Source organism: Schistocerca serialis, chromosome 2, assembly GCF_023864345.2.
Source record: "Schistocerca serialis cubense isolate TAMUIC-IGC-003099 chromosome 2, iqSchSeri2.2, whole genome shotgun sequence".
Taxonomy (NCBI): domain Eukaryota; kingdom Metazoa; phylum Arthropoda; class Insecta; order Orthoptera; family Acrididae; genus Schistocerca; species Schistocerca serialis.
The window spans coordinates 843164519-843185788 of record NC_064639.1 but is presented as its reverse complement, the minus strand read 5'-3'; the positions used below and the strand labels follow the sequence as shown (position 1 = coordinate 843185788).

The 21270-nt window shown below is 42.6% G+C and overlaps 1 non-coding gene across 1 annotated transcript; it reads right to left on the bottom strand.

Moving 5' to 3' along the window:
* Positions 1 to 19799: 19799 nt before the first annotated feature.
* LOC126458764 (U6 spliceosomal RNA) lies at positions 19800 to 19903 on the bottom strand. Its single transcript, XR_007585730.1, has one exon. It is a non-coding gene; the product is annotated as a U6 spliceosomal RNA (small nuclear RNA).
* Between the last annotated feature and the right edge of the window lie 1367 nt (positions 19904 to 21270).

Genomic DNA, 21270 nt, shown 5'->3' with positions numbered 1-21270 from the left:
TCAACTTCGCCTGAAATATTTTAAAGTCCACAGCAGCATACAAAAAGTCAAAGTCCCCACAAGCTTGAGTAATTCTAAGTTCAACAAGTGTTAGAAATAATATACAGGCTGGTGAAATTCGAAGTCCAGCATCACACAAAACATTCTAAGCGCAACACCTGTCTCACAACGTAGCAAACTTCTATAATTTCTTTAAGTCCACACATGTGTAATCACACCTCCATACTTATCAAGAGGGACACTTACTTCTCAGTCACATCGCGATTACGGGCAGCATGGGGTTCACGCCTGAGCCTCAGGACGTGCGCTAGCAGCGCATGTCGGGTGTTTCAAGCGTCAACTTCGCGTCTCAATATCTCGGGATGTAATGGGAATATTGCGATGCAATCAACGCCATTGTGTATGTGCTTTGTCATGCTATGGATTGCTGAAGAACAAATATAGGAGGTCCATTTAAAAAAAAACATAAGTTTGTTTTAAAAAACACATATGCTTTCGTTTTAGAATGTTTCCAAGTATGTACATTCGTGGGTCCCAGCCCTACATTGATACCGGTGAAAGTCGTTTTCCAATAGCTGTTATTGTTCCAGAGATATTTTGGGTGGACAAGATAGCTGGGACACCCTATATATATATATATATATATATATATATATATATATATATATATATAAAACAGAATTACAGTCACGACTCTCTATCGCTCCAGTGGTACACTCCAGAAACGAACTTCGCATCTGTAGTATTTTTCCAGTAAGAATAACGAAGTGAGTTTTGTCTGTTGGAAAATCATACAAACATAAATCTGGTCTGATACTGGTAAGGGCATATTTTCTTCACTAAACCACGGTGTGGAACTGTATTGAATGGTTCTGGAAATCAAGGAACACAGCAGCAGCCCGAACTCCTTCGTCTTCAGTGTTCTAGATTTCTTGGACTAACAGAGCGAGTGAGCAATTTTTCGCAAGATTTTTTTTTGTGGTATCCATGTTGATTTTTATAGAGCAGGCTTACTTTCCGCCGTTGCCATAGTACATTTACATTACCGTCGGTACACCGTTTTTATCGACTGCGGTTTGGTCTCTGTAGCTGCCTTTTGTACTGTAATATGTGGCTCCTTTTTGCGACTTTATATCTACAGTGCAAACATTGACGCAACAGATTCACTGACGCAGCGCAACATTTGACACGTGGCCAGCACAGTTCGGTATCGGTGTTCGGTAAAGATAGAGGGGCGTCCTCTGCACGTGTTGCGCACGTAGATGTCCCTGTAGGATACACCCGTGAATAGTACTCATTCCGCCATAACAACTACTTAGCAGGTGGGATGCCACTTGTCGGTAAACGCTCACACCTTTGTGTGCCACCCATGAGCTGCTAAACGGCATATTATGGTCGACTCCATATTTTCCCTCTTTTGGATTCGTCCCTGATGTTGAATACGGGAAATGTAAATTGCGACAGGAGTAGATAACTTTCTAATTGTGCAGCAGGTTGTGACGTTTCTAGTATTTTATGTTATTATGAAGCCAGTCGCGTTTGTTCCGGATTCCTGTTCTTGAGTGTTTCAATAATAATAATAACGTAATGTCTCAGGAGAAACGTCCACCAAATAGAGTCCTAATATTCAAAATCTCCGAATATGAGTAATGGATAACTTGTTAAACTCTTTATTCATGACCCTAATGTGCATCTGACAGTGTGTTAAAAACGATTTTCTAAGCGTAATAGTTAAAGTCAAAGAACTACTGTATTTTACAAGGAGTAATAAAGTTACTGTAATTTTCACGTAATACTTACCTGTCGTCACCTGCTCACACAGGTGCCTCTGGCATTAAACAACAGTTCTGTACCAATGGAGACCACTTTTTTGAGGATGATCTATGTACGACTGAAACTGGCTAATACATCATAAAAAGAAACACCATATGCGATATGGATTGATTATTTTTCGTTGTATATGGTACAAGAATGAGGCTTGTCCATGGAGCAAAATCAGAATAACATAGCAGACAAACTTGTCGCCGTGGCTGTTTAGGGCGAGAATCAGAGATCTCCGGGATTTGCCTTGTCACTGCACCAAACAGCAGTCATATTCTGGCATGTGAAAGGAACAGATGACAATTGCGGGCGGATAGGGACAAGTGAAGTGATAAGTTATGTGCACCATTTCACTATCAACATTTTGATTGCCTCTGCCACTTAAACGTGAAAAATATAAAGATGTCATGAACATTCCAAGAACTATGTGGCAGCCTCAGACACGGAATTTTATAATACACTGATGTGTGACAGCAGTATTAAAAATGTTACATCCACTTCATCCGACGGAGATGCACAATGACTTCTCATTAACCTTCCACAGCTATGACTTATTAGACTATCCATTATTTTTCTTTTTTTGTTATTCCCAGACTTCTCATAATGTTCAGCGATCTATAAAGTGGTAACAGCTGTTGTTTCTGTAGTTACTTATCTATTCATTTCACATCATATTTATAAAACAAAGTTGTTTGATTCAAGGGAGAGTCAAGTGTAGTATTTTAAAATTCAATAAATATCATAACAGGTCTTTGTTTAAGTAATAAGCTTTTACGGTTCGCTGATGGCCTTAATAAAGACAGGAAAAGAAAAGCTCGATTAAAATTTTTTTGCAATGTGCGGACAATTTTTTGTAACGTTACGTACCTGGTTATTGCATTACTGGCTTCAGTTGTAACAAGCACTGGACCTCGAAATGCTTGACCAACTTTAATTTAGTAACAGTCCATTTACTTCACTCTGCTACGACTATGAGAAACACAGTTTAAAGTGAAATCTTCATTACACGGTGGTTACCTCTGGGAGCTCCTTGCCCTCAGGCATGCTGTACTACGCCGAGAACGGCGTTACTGCGAGGCCGTTCATTCCACTGCGAGTCGAATTACTGCGCGGCGGTTAATTTACGAAAACGGGCTTTCAAAAGTATTAATAGAATGGGCATTCCCCACTTATAGCTTAATTCTGTTACTCAGTAACACTTCTCCACATCACCCTAGTCTTGCTACTTTAGAGGACATAGGAAAGACATGGGCAGCCGATAAAGGCGGACCGTCAGAAGTTCTAAAGTTTAATTGGAGTAGTGGTATTAGTAATTTCAACGAATTACAACGTTATGAAATTATAAGGAAAGAAACCTGTCTATCGTCTGGGCCACTGCACGTTACAACAAGCTGAACAATATCTTTCATATTACTTCGCTTAACTAGGACTCACAAATCCGGTTTTCGTTAACCGATTTTATGATACCGATTCTTGCTGTTGATGTCAACAATCCAATATCTATTCCAGAAATGCTGCTGCTGCTGCTATTGATTGCTAATGAAGGGCTAAAATCGCGTTCCCAGCTGCTACCCCCCCCCCCCTTTCGTGTCTAACCGTGCCAGAATCGTACGAAAGTCGCTTTCGCATGCTGTGTCACTGCCTAGTAATGTGTTCGATGCGGCTGCGCATTGTCGTCCATAAAAATGTAGTCAGGACAGGAAAAAGAAAAACTGAAAACACGCACATGGTGAATGAGTACAATAACGTTGACCTCTGAATGTACGGTGTTGAAAGATCTGGAGGTCAGAACGCCACTGCAACATTATGCTTCCTCGCACCAGAACACGCAGACCACCAAAGCTACCGTGTTCGACAACGTTCATGTGTGCATTACATGTTCACACCTCTGGCCATGTGGGGGTACGTAATGCATTCGGGAACGCTCCCGAACATGATTGTTTGGCTGGCCGAGGTGTTATGACGTAGGGAGGCACAAAGTTGCATGTGAGTACTGACCACTAAGTTGCTGAACGCGGAACACTCACCAGCCAAAGATATTCTGATGCTGTACTACTTCTCTATGTGCATCTTTTCAGGGGTGCATTCGGGCCCGACTTTCGTTTTTATCTTCATATACATCTACATGGATACTCGGCAAATCACATTAAGTGCCCGGCAGAGGGTTCATCGAACCACCTTCACAACTCTCTATTATTCCAATCTCGCATAGCGTCCGTAAAGAACAAACACCTATATCTTTCCGTACGAGCTCTGATTTCCATTTGATCATGGTGATCGTTTGTTCCTATAGGTCGGTGTCAACAAAATATTTTCGCATTTGGAGCAGAAAGTTGTTGATTGGAATTTAGTGAGAAGATTCCGTCGCAACGAAAAACGCCTTTCTTTTAATGAAGGCCACCTCAAATCCTGGATCATTTCAGTGACACTCGCGCCCATTTTTCGCTATAATACAAAACTTGCTGCCCTTCTTTGATTTGTTTCGATGTACTCCGTCGGTCCTGTCTAGTAAGGATCCCACACCGCGCAGCAGTGTTCTAACAGAGGATGGATAAGCGTAGTATAGCCAGTCTCTTTAGTAGATCTGTTACATTTCCTAAGTGTCCTGCTAATAAAACGCAGTCTTGATTAGCCTTCCTCACAACATGTTCTGTGTGTTCCTTGCAATTTAAGTTGTTCATATTTGTAATCCCTAGGTATTTAGTTGCTGATGCTGCTGGGATGGTAGAAGCCGGAAAGAAATTGCGAGCAGAATACAAAAGGATAAAACTGCATTTAATCGGAGCAGGAACTTACCAGCAAGAAGCTTTCGTTAGGAGAGTGGCCCTATACGGATGTGAAACTTGGACAATTGGAAGAGAGAAGACGGTTAGAGGCCCTGGAGATGTGATGCTATAGATGGATGATGAAGATCAGCTGGAGAGACAAAGTAACAAATGAAGAGGTGCTTAGAAGAGTACAGGAAACCAGATCTCTGTGGAGGCACAATAAAACATCCTACGACACAACAACATCCTTGGAACAATAGCAAGAGCTATAGAGGGAAGGAATTGGTGGAGGCGACCAAGGATATCATACATGCAATAGATCAAGAATGATGTTGGATGAAACACATACGTGGAAATGAAGAGGAAGGCAGATAGAAGAGAGGAATGGCGCTATGCTGCAAACCAACCTCAGGGTTGAATACTAAAAGAAGAAGAAGACGGCATTTAGATTTGACTGATTTATCGTGTAACCGAAGTTGAACGAATTCCTTTTATCACTCATGTGGATGACCTCACACTTTTCGTTATTAAGGGTCAACTGCCAATTTTCGCACCACTCACACATCTTTTCTAAATCGTTTTGCAATTTTTTTTCATCTTCTGATGACTATAGTCGTCGATAAATGACAGCATCGTCCGCAAACAACCTTTGGTGGCTGCTCTGATTGTTTCCTTAATCGTTTATATAGATAAGAAACAGCAAAAGGCCTATAACATTACTTTGTGGAACGCCAGAAGTCACTTCTGTTTCACTCGATGACTTTCCGTCAATTCAATTACTACGAACAATGACCTCTCTGACAGGAAATCACGAATCCAGACACATAACTGAGACGATGTTCCACAGGCATGCGATTTCACTACAAGCCGAATGTGTGGTGCAGTGTCAAAAGGCTTCCGGAAATCGAGAGATACGGAATCAATTTGAGACCCCTTGTCAATAGCACTCAACACTTCATGCGAGCAAAGACCTACAAGTTGTGTTTCACAAGAACGATGTTTTCTAAAACCGTTCAAATGGCTCTGAGCACTATGCGACTTAACTTCTGAGGTCATCAGTCGCCTATAACTTAGAACTAATTAAACCTAACTAACCTAAGGACATCACACACATACATGCCTGAGGCAGGATTCGAATCTGCGACGTAGCGGTCACGCGGTTCCAGACTGAAGCGCCTAGAACCTGACGGCCACACCGGCCGGCTCTAAATCCGTGTTGACTGTGTGTCAATATACCGTTTTCTTCGAGGTAACTGATAATGTTCGAATACAATATATGTTCCAATATCCTGCTGCATATCGACGTTAATGATATGGGCCTGTAAATTAATTGATTACTCCTACTACCTTTCTTAAATATTGGTGTGACCTGTGCAACTTTCCAGTCTCTGAGTACCGATCTTTTGTAGAGTGAACGGATGTATATGATTGTTAAGCATGGAGCTATTGCAACAACATACTCTCAAAGGAGGCTAATTGGTATACAGTCTGGACCGGAAGACTTGCTTTTATTAAGTGATTTAAGTTGCTTCACTACTCCGAGGATATTTACTTCTACGTTACTCATGTTGGCAGCTGTTATTGATTCGAATCACAGCGCATGCGTTGCTTACTCTATTAAGAACCACTACCCGTCGAGGGAACCAACATGAGTTACGGTGACTTAAGGGTAATTATTGCCTTTAAATAAAAATATTATTTCTGTTTCTCCCAATGCGTATTTTTTGCAGTTACCTTCTGTGCTACACTGCAGCAAATCTTACTACGAACTGTCCAAGTTTCATCGAAATATGTTAATTGGCAGTGACATATAACTCGAAAGTCACGTTCGGCCTTACCTTTTGCATACCAGTGTACTGCGGTAAAGACCGACAGATACAAAAACAATGGCGTGCACACGATTGAAGAAGGTCAAAAGGCACTGAAATAGGCGACTGAACTGTGTGGATACGTGACAGTAATTACTGGACCGGGAAACTAGACCGAGTCAATGAAGAAAAACCGCACACGTTAGTAATCACAGGAAACGCACAAAAGGAAGAGCCGCGCTGGATTAGCCGAGCGGTCTGGGGCGCTGCAGTCATGGACTGTGCGGCTGGTCCCGGCGGAGGTTCGAGTCCTCCCTCGGACATGGGTGTGTGTGTTTGTCCTTAGGATACTTTAGGTTAAGTAGTGTGTAAGCTTAGGGACTGATGACCTTAGCAGTTAAGTCCCATAAGATTTCACACACATTTGAACATTTGAACAAAAGGAAGAAATAAAATACGTAACTGAGGGCGAGAGAGGGAGATACACATGCCAGTAGAATGTGGCAGATAACCGTAGACAGCATGGAGCTTTGATAGCAGAACTAGCCGGGTCGTACAGATGCAGAGCTCTTGCTTTCCTACGTCTCGAAGAAAACGGCCGAACGATCAGAAGGCAACATAACTGTGGTCATCTGCAAAGTTTTGGACAAGCTGCTTGGCTGCGTTAGTTTGTCATACACCTATTCTTCTGACGACCAGAACCGTTTTTCTGGCGCCTTTGATGTGTATCCAAGGGGGAAGGACCTTCGAACGTAAGATGTAGGGTTCCTTAACGACCCAAAATATCATCTGCGGGAAAATTATCAGTTTATGAATTAACTGCAATCAGGACCTGAAAGAATTATGGATAATACCTCTATACTGGGACATCATTACAGTCTATTTGGTGATAATGATGATACTTAGTTTGTGGGGAGCCCAACTGCGCTGTTATCAGACCCCGTACAAAGTCCCAATCTTTACACAGTCCAGACTCGCCACTTTCGTGAATGATGATGAAATGATGCAGACAATACAAATACCCAGTCCCCGAGCGGAGAAAATCCCCGACTGTCTATTTGGTATTTTTCATTTGCCCTCGCAACACGTAAAATCATCAAGCAAATTTTATTTAAAATTTATTATATTTATAGGACTATCATCGCTAGCCTCAGAGGCTTGTTAATGTCTAATTAAGCTGATTCTTAAGTGGCAATGATAATTTACCACTCCTGGGGACTCTGGCACCATACGCTCCCTCGTAAAAGTTCAAACGTTTTGGAAACGTTCTTAGGTTATTAGGTTCCATCTTGTTTTTAAAGTTACTTATTTTGCAGCGACAGAGAAGAAGTGACTGAAGTGACGAAGAAGCTATGTACCTGGCACATATGACTGAAGAGAAATTCCCATCGTGCTGACTGCATTTGAAACTAGTACAGCAAGTTTCCAGAGACTATTCATGCAAAACAACGAACGTTCGTAAAAACGATATTTGACCCAACAAAAGCGTTTAAGGCCTTAAAACGCAAACACGGCTAAGAAAAGCAGTTTCCATAGTTTACTTTTTCGTTCTTCAGAAGTTAAGTAGGGTGAGGTCCAAAATGGTTCAAATGGCACTGAGCATTATGGGACTTAACATCTCAGGTCACCAAGGGCCACCAAGGGCCGGCTGCGTAGGGTGTAAACGTTGTGAATTTGAAGCATGGACAAACTATTCGAACCCGCACTTAGTGCCGACCGACCGTAGTGAGCCGTGAGCCGAGCACCGACCAAACTGTGGTCGTGTTCAGACAAGTTTAAACAAGACAAGACAATCGTCACATGTTTCAGTAAGTCTTCGACTGATTTCGAACAACAAAACAAACGTTAGTTGCATCATAAATTGACAAGTCACCTGAATTTTAATGTGGAGAACATTGGGCCAAACTTGTTCTATGGCCTTGAACCCCATGCCATTTTGTCACCCATCCTAGTCGCCGTCATGCTTTAAGTTAAAACAGGGTGTTGTCAGAGTGACAATAATTTTGTTTGAATCTGTTAGCACGACTCTTCCTCATATACTAGAATGAAGCTCCACACTGTAAATAAATAGAACATGGGATATGACAAGAAACGTTATGGTTACATAGAACATGACTGAAAATGAAACCGTAAAGAAAATTCACTATTATTTCCCCACTAATTAACGTGCCAAATCCCATATGCGGTGTGTACAAGAACATTAAAGAAACACTCCCAACCATTTCACTAAATTTATTTCATCTGTTTGTGTAAACTGAAGGAATCTGATATTTTCTACTTTAATATACCGTTGAATTATAAATTAAAAGTCGTCTTTGGAATAATGTAACATAGTCATACACAAATTACATTACTGGAAGTGTAAGTGACAATCTGGAAGTTTTTCACCAATGCAGCTCAACGTTTCGTGTTAAGATGAAGGAGGCCACCAGTAATTAGTTCTGTTCCTTAATCTCCTTTTGCCCTTTTTTAATAAAAGAAAGGCTAGGCGATGAAGTAAGGCAGATGTAAGGCCTGGAAAAGTCACTGTAGTCCTACGAAACGGATTTATAGCTCCGAAACTATTTGAACTTGAAGAATAATAAAAACACAAATTGTTTTAACTGCGACGGCCTAGTGCTAGCAAAAACATCCCTGGCCAACAATTTACAATTGCTGACAGCACATCACGAAAGGTCTGTTTGTAATGTGACTGTTTATTCTCAGTAATCTTCTTACAAAAGCGAAAATTTTTACTGGCAAAACCCAACTCTTCAAATCCTACTTGAAAGGCTTCATTTTGTCATGAGTAGCAGGGTTTCGCTACCTCGCTATAGTACAAGGTCTTTCCCAGTGATGTGTATTTTAATTGCCGGCAGTGGTGGCCGAGCCGTTCTAGGAGCTTCAGTCCGGCACCGCGCGACTGCTACGGTCGCAGGTTCGAATCCTGCCTCGGGCATGGATGTGTGTGATGTCATTAGGTTAGTTATGTTTAAATAGTTCTAAGTCTAGGGGACTGATGACCTCAGATGTTGAGTCCCATAGTGCTCATAGCCATTTTTTTTTTTTTAATTTTAATTTGACTGAGGTAAAGCCGTACTCATCCCAAAGGTTGGTAGTATACTTCAGTGGACTACTAAGAATGGTCCTATAGGAGATAGTATTCCCTTGACTCCCTGCGACCTCTAAACCTACGTGACCAAACAGCTACAGGGGAACCCACAGCTTAACCTGGACTCTGAACCAGGGTGAATTTTTTTTCATATACACAACCATGACTGACAGAGGTTTGTGAAATAGTATGTATGGGTCGCCCTTCCGGGCTGAAAACCCCTGCTGTTTTGTCCAGATATTGAGGACGTGTGTGGCGTCGTTCGATGCAATAAAAAAGTATTCACGATTATTCCATTTATTACTCAGAATACAAGTAGTTGCTGTCTGTTCTGCGATGGCTGGTGGCTACATAATCCTGAGAGGAATCCCTAATTCCAACACCGGATTCAAGTTTGCCAAGGACGCTACATCTGTTCGGAGTGGAAGTCGGTGACATTCTGGTGCGGCGGTTTGCTGCCCGCTGGCGAAATAGGCACGTCCCGTCCATATAGGTCGCGCAGGATACGGTAGTCGATGCGTAGTGACCAGTTTTCCTCCAAACCGCTGGTCGAGTTCATTCGTTTATTCAGGAGAGGCCGATAAGCGTTTGCCACGTTTCCCCTGTTGGCGATGACAGAATCGGCGTGCACGCCCTGCAATCTTTCACAAACGATTTTACACAAACCATTTGGTAAAAAATAAATCAGTTTTGCTTTACCTGTAGCCTTACATATCAGGTTCATTATAATAGTCCATCATTTCTTTAATGGTTGTAGTTATTGTGATGTTGACTTCAAAGTAAGACATTCCGCGAAATTCGGAAAGTTTGCCATGAAAACTAGGGATCGTTATGATTTTACATTTGATGCATATTACGTAAAATGTTGGTGCGTATGAAATTTAGCTAACATTGAATTTTTCTTCAGGCTTAGGTAGGGGTCTCTATCTGCCACCATTTTCGAGAAAACTGATCGACGTAGCTCATTCATTTATGATAGCACCGCGTTAGCGATAAAGCCACACTGAAATACCGACAAAATTCCTCGTATTTCATAAACGATTTCGCTGCAGTCATGGACTGTGCGGCTCGTCCCGGCGGAGGTTCGAGTCCTCCCTCGGGCACGGGCGTGTGTGTTTGTCCTTAGGATAATTCAGGTTTAGTAGTGTGTAAGCTTAGGGACTGATCACCAAAGCAGTCCCATAAGATTTCACACACATTTGAACGTTTGAACATAAACGATTTGATATATCGAAGTGAGATTTTGTAAAATGAAAGCACACAAATGGAGAGTATTTTACCATATGGTTGTTATGCAAAACTTCATTATCTACCATGTTATTCCACTAACTACAGACTTTTCCGATGAAAGAATGTAATTTTGAGAAATGCTATGGGTTTTGGAACAACATAAGTGAAGTCATTATACGTTCGTTTATTTTGTACCACAGATGTGTTTTTCATAAGATGCTGACCTCACTTTTCCTCAATTCCTCACTGAATAAACCACTGTTTCTGAATTTTCTCGCAAGTGCGTCTGCCTGACATTTTAGTGAGGTGAGACTGTGCGAACGCCGCTGAGCTTTGGCAAAAGAAGCAAATTGTAACATAAAAACTAATTCCCCACTCGTGACACTCCTCTGACAGTTACAAATAACCAACTAACCAGGCGAAAATAAATCGCTGCAGTTTCGACGAATTCTTGTTAGATACTAACCAAAGAACAGGTGGCACATCTTTCTGAATGGTCACCATGCAAGTATGGATGTGAAGGAGCCCCGCTTAATATTTATAAGAAATGTGTGCTTCAACTTGGGACGGCACATCATCCTCTAGCACCCGGGATTTCCCCTACACCGCCCCCCCCCCCCCCCCCCGCAGCCCCTACCACTACCGCTCTCCACACGCGTGCCTTGCCATCTGTGCATTTACAGGCCACAGTATTCTGCGTGCACTATAGCCCTGCTTAGAGATGGCACTGACCGCGATATATGTGTTTGATTCACACTTCTTTTCTCAGATCACTGCCTGCATTGTCCTATCAAGTGGACGGATATGTCGGATGCTGTGATGTCGTGCTGAATGGTGAACCTGACCCACCAGTATGGTAGGCTGTAAGACTCGTGCGACGCTGGAGTTTCAGGGCACATTCTGCCCTGGACCGGATACACGTCTGGGCTACCTATCAGTGCTGGTTCTGTGCTGACTTCAGCACTGGATGCTGGACTTCATTATTGGTGGCTACAGATCGCTGATCTCATAAGGCAGCAAGTTTAAGACAGACACTAGAATAATCTCACACACAAGATCTCACCATGCCACAACCAGAGAATTGAGTGCAAGCGACATGAATGCCATCGATCTGACTGATCGAGTGCACTTGGCTGACGGGCGTTACGGGATTTCAAATAGAAAGGAAATGTGATGGCCCCCAACTACGTACCCTCAGACTCAGGGTTGAAATATTAAAATTTTTGGCCGGTTTCGTTATCTAGGGGCCGGGATACGTAGTTGCCGCATTACAAGACAAATACTGCTGAGTCTACAGTATACAATATTAATATAGACATGAATTGAATGGTTGAAGGTTCCTATCACTCAGCAATTGCGAATTTTGAATGTTACATAGATATTTCAAATGGTTCAAATGGCTCTGAGCACTATGCGACTCAACTTCTGAAGTCATCAGTCGCCTAGAACTTAGAACTAATTAAACCTAACTAACCTAAGGACATCACACACATCCATGCCCGAGGCAGGATTCGAACCTGCGACCGAAGCGGTCGCTCGATTCCAGACTGTAGCGCCTAGAACCGCACGGCCACACACACATAGATATTTATAAATGAAAGATTGCAATTAAATAAAATCTGCAGGTACTATTTTAACGACTTTAAATGATGGGTACGATATTAGAAGTACCTTTAACAATGCCCTTTATTACTGTAAAACACTTATTGATGTCTATGGACCAGCAATTAAATAAAATATAAGTTGAATAACAGGGAAATAATAGATTCCTACATCATGTAATTAGTTATGAACAACAACACAGCTCGCGATATATTCACTTCTGAACGCATACTACGTCTTCACTGCAGAAGTCACATAAATCTCACAAGCGTACGAGTCACCACTACGAAACATTTCTATCTCCCGTGACCTGTCCAGCATCCAATGCTCCTCCCCCACTTCCTTATGGTCTCTCCATTAACGAGCAATGTGATTGGCTAGAGCACTCCCACCATGTCTTCAAGCCAACACACATTGACAAACATATCAAACACATACAAAACACTGAAATTAAATAAATATTCCTATGGCTGGAGAATTATGGCTGGCTACTATTAATTTCTATATGAATTGTGAAATGTCTGCCATTAAGGTTTCACAAAGTCCGCCATCTTTGGCGCCCCCTGCATGTCTCCTTCATCGACACAGTGTCACCATGGAATTACCAGCCACGTGGTCGGCTGGACCACGTGGTTCGGGCGTTGTGTGGCATCACACAGTTGCTAACGAGCTACAGCTTTCCGAGCGGCCTGAGCGGTGGCCGCCAACTCCAAACCAAGAATATTTTCAGGGCGATACAGCTCGCTCATTACCTCACAGGGTGGAGTATTCATGTCGTCGAGGAGAAGCTCTGTTGCTCTCATTGTCATTCATAATGGCCGAGTCAGTTCTGCTCTTCTCGTCTCGTCATAAGTCGCCAGACCTGCTACATTTCATTAACTGATTTGTTACATTGTCCTTACTGCTAGTGAAACCCCTGCTAGACAATGTTGATTCCTACATCCCACCAAGTGTATCTTACATAATGCTACGAAGGCAGTTCGGCCTGCACTCTTCCACCGGTTTTCTGTAGATCTCGTTCACAGTCTCGCTCAAGTGTGTCAAGGTCTTCCTGGCCGAATAACTGTGTTGAAATGTTTCCGTTTCGGTGCTGGCTGCTGTAGTATAGTGTCGCCGGGTTTTTCAGCTTAGAAAAATTTTCTCCCTCGTTTCCTTATTAATTTGTCGCATCACAGGTAACTGACAGAAAAATCCTAAAACCAATTCAATGTTGAGCCCAGGACCTCAGGATTTGTAATCAGATAATACCACATAGAGGCATCCAGCCAAACATTTGTATCTTTACGCGATCACCTCAGAGCTACAGTATATTTACACAAACTCTCTCAAATACAACGTGGAAGTGTCTCTTTGTTCTGTGTGAGCTTTTGTTATATTTTATCGTTTTGTGAATTATATTGAGACATTTCTCCGTGACAGAGTAGCTTTGCATAACTAGTTCCAATGGAACATCACACAAAAATACCGTAGAATAAATAAAATCCAGGTAATCGACATTTTATAACTACATTTTTGCGTGGTATGACGTATCCATGAGTATCTGCCAATCGGAATTTTACAGTATTTATCAGAGATGTCCCAATGTCAATGAAACTGATGTCCATTCGCATCGTGCTTTTCTTTTCATCTTTGATATTATTTCTTCGTCAAACGGAATATGGACTGTACACATTTCAGCAATACACGTCAGACAATGCTTTTCTCTTTTTTCAGAAAAAGCTTCTAACCTCTTTAAAAATGTAGCTAGTAGCCCTACTGACCGTGTTTTTACTCAAACTTTTCTGCGCTATCACCAGAAATAAGTGGTAGCAAAATTAAAGCATAAAAATGACACTGATTGACTGACGCCAGTTACTTCATAAAAGCAAATGCTCTAGCACCAAAATCAGGATCAAAGCCAAATTAGAAGTTACAGTGTGTAGCATCAGTGAAAAATAAAGCGAGAGAAGTCCACGGACCAGTGTAAACAAGATGGAGAATAACAGAATATCGGAAGCACCAGTACAAAAGAGCCTTCCAATAGAGTACTGGAATACTTCGAAACAGATAGAAGCAGTGGCAGCTGGAGCACATAAGTGAGGCAGAATGCCACATAAGGAAGAAGGTGGGAAGGGAGAGGGAGAAGTAGACGGAGATGAGAAGGAGACGGTGTACGAACCATGGAGACAGAGCTGGACGTTCCGTTGGATTTGTTTGCAGTAATTTCTGCTTACATCGATGAGCCAAAATATTATCAACACGTGCTTAATAGCTTACTGGTCCATTTCTGGAACACAATACAGCAGTGAGTCTGCGTAGCATTGATCCGACAAGTCTCTCGTAGATTTCCAGAAGCACTCGGCGCTTTGTGTACGCCAAGATCAAACAATTCCCATAAATAATAATCTGGTGGCTTTTGTCTGCGGAGCCGATGCCCGATAGCATCCGAAATATTATCCATTGGTTTCACGTCAGGGGAATTAGGTGGGCAAGACATCAACGTGAGTTCAGTATCATGTTCCTAAAACAACTGTAACACGATCCTGGACAAGGAGAGCTATATTGCTCGAAGATGCCATCACCATCTGAGCGACATCGGGCATGAATCAATGGTGTAGGTCGACAACAACTTTAACATAGTTCTCAGCTGTCATGACGCCTTCAGTTACCGTCGCAGGTCTCATGGAAAACCATGTGAATGTCCCCCATAGCGTAACACTGCGTCCAGCGGCGTGTGATGGTGACGTGGTACTCTTGCGAGCAGCTGTGCTCCTGGGTGATGGCGTATGCGCACACAACCATTAACTTTGTGTAACAAGATACGTGATCCATCCAACCAGATGACAAATTTCCAGTGGTCCACGGTGCAATCTCTATGATTCCGCGCCCAGTTTAATCGCAACGAAGATGTCTATATCGTTAATTTACGTCACGATGGTTTACTATTCAGCAATATTTACATAACCGGTTTCGGTACCAAGTTGCCATGATCGAATGTAATTAATCCACTAAAGAACATCTTCAAGGTAATTACAAGGTCCATTCAGGTTATTGATACCACCACTTATGTTCGACGTCAGCGTGCAATAACCACTCGCTGACGGCAGGTGGCAGCACCAATAGTGGAGGGTATATAAAGTGAATTATCCTGTCCATTCGTCTAATATAGGGTGCCTCGGAAACTGTCTTCTCGGATCGCAAGACAACAATTCAAGCAAATGGTATTAATGGAGTTTATTACAGTTATTTATATTAACAATTGTTAACTTTGCCGACTCACACAGTGAGTCGCAAGCAAAGGGCGACAGGCAAATAATCAATTTCCTTCGGCACATACAATTTTAATGCAAACAAAACAAACCAGTTAATAAGTCACTGCTGTAGCGTTTGTATGACGGCTTGTCTTCTACTCCGGCCGCGTCTAGGCGGCGAGGCTATTATATTTTCTTCGTATAGATGCCGCTGCTGTCTTGGTGTCGTCCTAGTCAGTGTACTATTGGCTGATGTCGTCTCAGAGCCCTCTCTGCTCTACCGTTCTTCATCGTCGTGCCGGCGCTTATCGTTACGGTGGAACATAAAGCGTGCTAGGGCGACCGAAAGACAGTCCAGTCATAGTCGTAATGCGGAAACGGAAGTCTAAAAGGACAGAATATTTGGCTTTTGGGCCAGATGTGGGAGCATTACGAAAATGGTTAAGTTTGTAAAACATTCGTGTGCCGTTGTGGTTAAAGTACATAGTGCATGGCAAAATGGCGCTATTCAAAACTGCCGCCGAGGCAACTATGGTAAACCACGGACCACAGATGACAGGGGTGAACGAGCACCTGGTTCATGCACCCATGGTGCACCCATGGTTCATCGGCGACGAAGACTGGACTTTGCACCCCGATACCGCAGCTGGACGTCCACTGAATGACGAGAGGTGGCTCCTTCACAGAAATCAAATTTTGGGTATTTTAATGTCGCGAAACGTCTGAAAGCGAAGACCCTGCCACAGGGTCCAGGCCGGAATAGGGAGAATTATGTACTCAGGAATGTTTCCGTGGCATTCCCTGGACGATCTCTTCATTCTGGAAGGCACAACGGACCAATACAAGTATGCATCTGTGGTTGTTTTTTCTCTGCACGATGAGCTCTACCAGCAGGACAATGCGACGTGTCACACATCTCTCAGTAAGCGTGCGCTGTTCGAAGAGCACCGTGATGAGTTTTCAGTACTCCCCCGGCCACCAAACTCCCCGGATTCGAACATAATCGAGACTCTGAGGGCCACTCGATGGGGCTGTTCACGCTATGGATATTCAACCGAGAAGCAATACTGAAGTCGGCGTGGCTCCACATCCCTGTCGGTACATGCCATAATCTCATTGACTCTCTTGCTGCACGTCTCGCACTGCAAAACGTGGTGATTCAGGTACAGGTAGACACATTAATGTGAATGGACAGTATAAATAACTTTGAAAATTATTAACCGAAATACGTAGTTACATCAACAGTCTTCTTTTCTTCTTCTTCTTGTCATGCCATTACAACCCTGTGTGGGTTTTAGCCTCATCAAGAAGTTTCCTCGATTCTGCCCTCTCCAGCGCGGTTCTTCGCCATCTTCGGGCTCTGATAGATTTTATATCTTGTTCCACATCATCTATCCACCGTTTTCGTGGCCTTCCTGTCTGTCTTCCGGTTGACCTCCATTCAAAATTCTTTTTAGTTTTTCTTCCTGTATCCATGCTGAGGACATGCCTAAGCAAGGCTATTCCTCTACTTTTTATAATTCTTACGATGTCAGCTCCTTGTATGAGGCTGTCCAGCTCAGTAAAAAAAAAAAAAAAAAAAAAAAAAAAAAAGGGAACTGATCTTCATAAGCGGATCCACAAACTTATTAAGTTGATATGGAATCAGGAAAGAATCTCAGAAGAATGGACCGTAGGTGTAATCCACCCAATACACAAGAAAGGAGACAAGACCTTCTGTTCAAATTACAGAGGAATTACCCTGCTGAATGTAACCTATAAGAGCTTCTCTAGTATTATCTACAACAGGTTAGCACCGCACGCAGAAAAGTATCAGTGTGGATTTCGGCCTAATAGATCAACAACAGGCCAGATATTTGTGTTGAGGCAAATACATGAAAAGGCATATGTGTATAACATTGAGCTTCATAGCATCTACGTAGGCTTCAAGCAGGCCTTTGAAAGTCTCGATAGATCACAAATGGTAAACGATTCGCTGCTGCTTGGTATACCATCGAAGTATGTCTCACTTATTCAAGCAACATTAGCTGGTTCCAGGGCTGCAGTGCGAGTGGATGGAGAACTGAGCAAGTGGTTTAGCATTAGTAAAAGAGTCAGACAAGGGGACGCTCTCTCTACAATGCTTTTCAATCTCACTCTCGATGCAGCCCTGCGGAAGCTTCTTATATCTGGTCGCATAGGCACAAAGTTGACTCGATATGCGCATATACTGATGATGTAGCAATTATCAGTAGAAGAAGGGTATCACTAGAGAGGACAATATGTGAGCTGAATGAAGCCACAGGACCTAGAGGCCTTTCTGTAAATGAAACAAAGATTAAGTACATCAAGGACCTAGTCGTGACGTAACAAATCAAACTCTTTCCAAAGAAACAAAAAAATCACACCAATTTTTGTACCCACTTCATACGTAAAAACACTTGTGCAAAAAAAGCATGGGCGTCTTGACCTATTGCCCCCCCCCCTGCTCCCTTCCCCATACCTCCCTCCATTCCCCCCCCCCCCCCCCGTACCCCAACTGTATCCGAGCCTGCTGCTTGTTATTTGTTTACGTGCGCGCCTCCTTTCAGTTTTAGAGCCCATGAACAGTATTATTGCATCTCTCTCGGCCTCACTTCCTCTTACTGAACAGTCGCCATATATCTAGAGGTTCGATGACGAGCGCTGTTGTGAATATTCATGAGGCTTCTGCGCCTGTGCGGCTTGTGGCTGACAGATTTATTGCGGCCGCACGTGACACTGTAATAAAAATGAGATGTGATGTGCGGGCTGGCAGCACGGAGAGCCGTGAACAATGGTAGCGAGCACCCGCGAATGCCGCGTGGGTGGAGTTGCGCGAACTCCGTGGGTAGACATCGAGGCCGACTCCGCCTTACGTACACTTTCTGTGCAGAGGCGAACGTGGCTATCACACAAATGTTACGAGTCACAGAATGCTATTGTGAATCCTTGGAGGAAAGGCTACGACATTTTCAAGGGACGCTGTTCAGAAAATTTAGAGAAGTGGTATTTGAAGTTGACTGCAGAACGATACTATTGGCACCAACCTACATTTCGCGTAAGAACCGCAAAGGAGGATACGAGAAATTAGGACATATACGGAGAAATATAGATAGTCATTTTTGCCTCGTACTATGTAGGAGTGGAACAGGAAAGTAAATAACTACAAGTAGTTCAGGGTACACTCGGCTATGCATCGTACGGTGGCTTGCGGAAAATGCATGTAGGAGTAGATGTATATAGATTTTTACTGAAACGAGAAAAGCCTGCTTCTGTTAGCAAGGAAAAAGAGTGACAACGTTCTTGCGCTTTGTGTGTGTTGTCAGAAGGAGACAGAGTCGCATAAAGAGACAGAAAGAAAAAAAAGAAGGGGGAAAGATTAGATTTTAACGTTCCGTCGTCAACGACAACATTAAAGTCGGAACAGAAACTTAGACTGGGAAAAAATCTAGAGCTACATCTACACAGATACTCTGCAAATCACATGTAAGTGCCTGACAGACGGTTCATCGAACCACCTTCACAATTCTCTATTAATCCAATCTCGTACTGCACGCGGAAAGAACGAACATCTACATCTTTCCGTTCGAGCTCTGATTTCCCTTGTTTCATTATGGTGATAGTTTCTCCCTATGAAGGTCGGCGTCAACAAAATATTTTCGCACTCTGAGATGAAAGTTGGAGATTGGAATTTCGTGAGAAGAAAAATGCCCATCCAAAATCCTTTATCATTTCAGATCACTCTTTCCCTTATTTCACGGTAATACCAAACATGCTGCCCTTCTTTGAACTTTTCCGATGTACTCCGTCAATCCTATCTGGTAAGGACCCCAACACCGCGCAGCACTATTCTAAAAGAGGACGGATGAGCTTGTGAAGGCAGTCTCCCTAGTAGAAATGAAGAGAGAAATCGGCTGCGTCTTCTCAAAGAAACCTCGTGGCATCCACCTTAGGAAAATCACGAAAACCTAAATCTGCATGGTCGGATGGGAACGTGAATCGCCGCCTTCAGGAATACAAGTCAAGTTATTTTAAGAATGGGCATATTGTCAAATGGAGGCATACAACGTTATAAATGTTTATATAATAATTTATTGTTCCGAATTTTTCGCTGAATACGAATTTTATGACAGCTGCAATGGGTATAGATATATTACGCAGCAGCCACATATGAAAATTTGTGTCAGACCAGAACTGGACTCGTACCCGGATTTTCGTTAATCGCGATCGCTACCCTTAACCATTTTTTTCTTTTTTTTAATGCTTCACGATTTTATGTGTCATCCTTGCGCAGACACCATGCTAAACTTCTCTGTATAGTTCCAGTTCTGGTGTGCGTACTGCCGAAGCGACTAGACCACGCACGCTCCCCGGCCTGATCCAAATGTCCGTAAGTAACAGTCCATTTCTTCATATCGTAATCTTATATACGACTCCCTTTAAGCTCACAACATTTCTTGGTTCCCGCTTGGGGAGAACGACAGCATTTCTATCGCAATATGCTTCATCTAAGTTTAGGAAACGCACATATAATTTGACGATCAGCAGCTGTATGAGACATTATTCCAAATTATTTACCCAATGCGAATTTCATGACCAGCTGCTATTAACGGGAAATCCGGGATTTAGTTCCCGTCCGGCACAATTTTTCACACACAGTATCACAATAGGGTAATACATCCATTGTCATTGCATTCGATGTCATGAAATTCGCTTACTGCGAATAATCTGGAATAATATTCCGTGTAGTTTCTGATCGCCAAGTCATATTTAATTTTCATAAGCAGAGATGAGACATTCGACAATGTAAATGGTCTTGATTCGTTGTGGTTGTGTCATTTTCTCTAAGCTCGAATCAAGTAATGTTACGAGTTTAAACGAAGACGTAGATAAAACTGCGATATATGGATTGTGATGTAAAAAGCCGAGGGCTAATAAAAATCCTTAGGTAACAGAAGAGATACAGAATTTAATGGATGAAAGGAGAAAATACAAAAATGCAGTAAATGAAGCAGGCAAAAAGGAATACAAACGTCTCAAAAATGAAATCGATAGGAATTGCAAAATGGCTAAGCAGGGATGGCTAGAGGACAAATGTAAGGATGTAGAGGCGTATATCACTAGGGGTAAGATTGATACTACCTACAGAAAAATTAGAGAGACCTTTGGAGAAAAGAGAACCACTTGCATGAATATCAAGAGCACAGATGGGAAACCCAGTTCTAAGCAAAGAAGGGACAGCAGAAAGGTGGAAGGAGTATATAGAGGGTCTATACAAGGGTGATGTACTTGAGGACAATATTATGGAAATGGAAGAGGAGGTAGATGAAGATGAAATGGGAGATATGATACTGCGTGAAGAATTTGTTAGAGCACTGAAAGACCTAAGTCGAAACAAGGCCCCGAGAGAAGACAACATTCCATTAGAACTACTGATAGCTTTGGGAGAGACAGCCCTGACAAAACTCTACCTTCTAGTGAGCAAGATGTATGAGACATGCGAAATACCCTCAGACTTCACGAAGAATATAATAATTCCCATCCCAAAGGAAGCATATGTTGACAGATGTGAAAATTACCGAACTACCAGTTTCATAAGCCACGGCTGCAAAATACTAACACGAATTCTTTACAAACGAATGGAAAAACTGGTAGAAGCCGACCTCGGGGAAGATCAGTTTGGATTCCGTAGAAATGTTGGAACACGTGAGGCAATACAG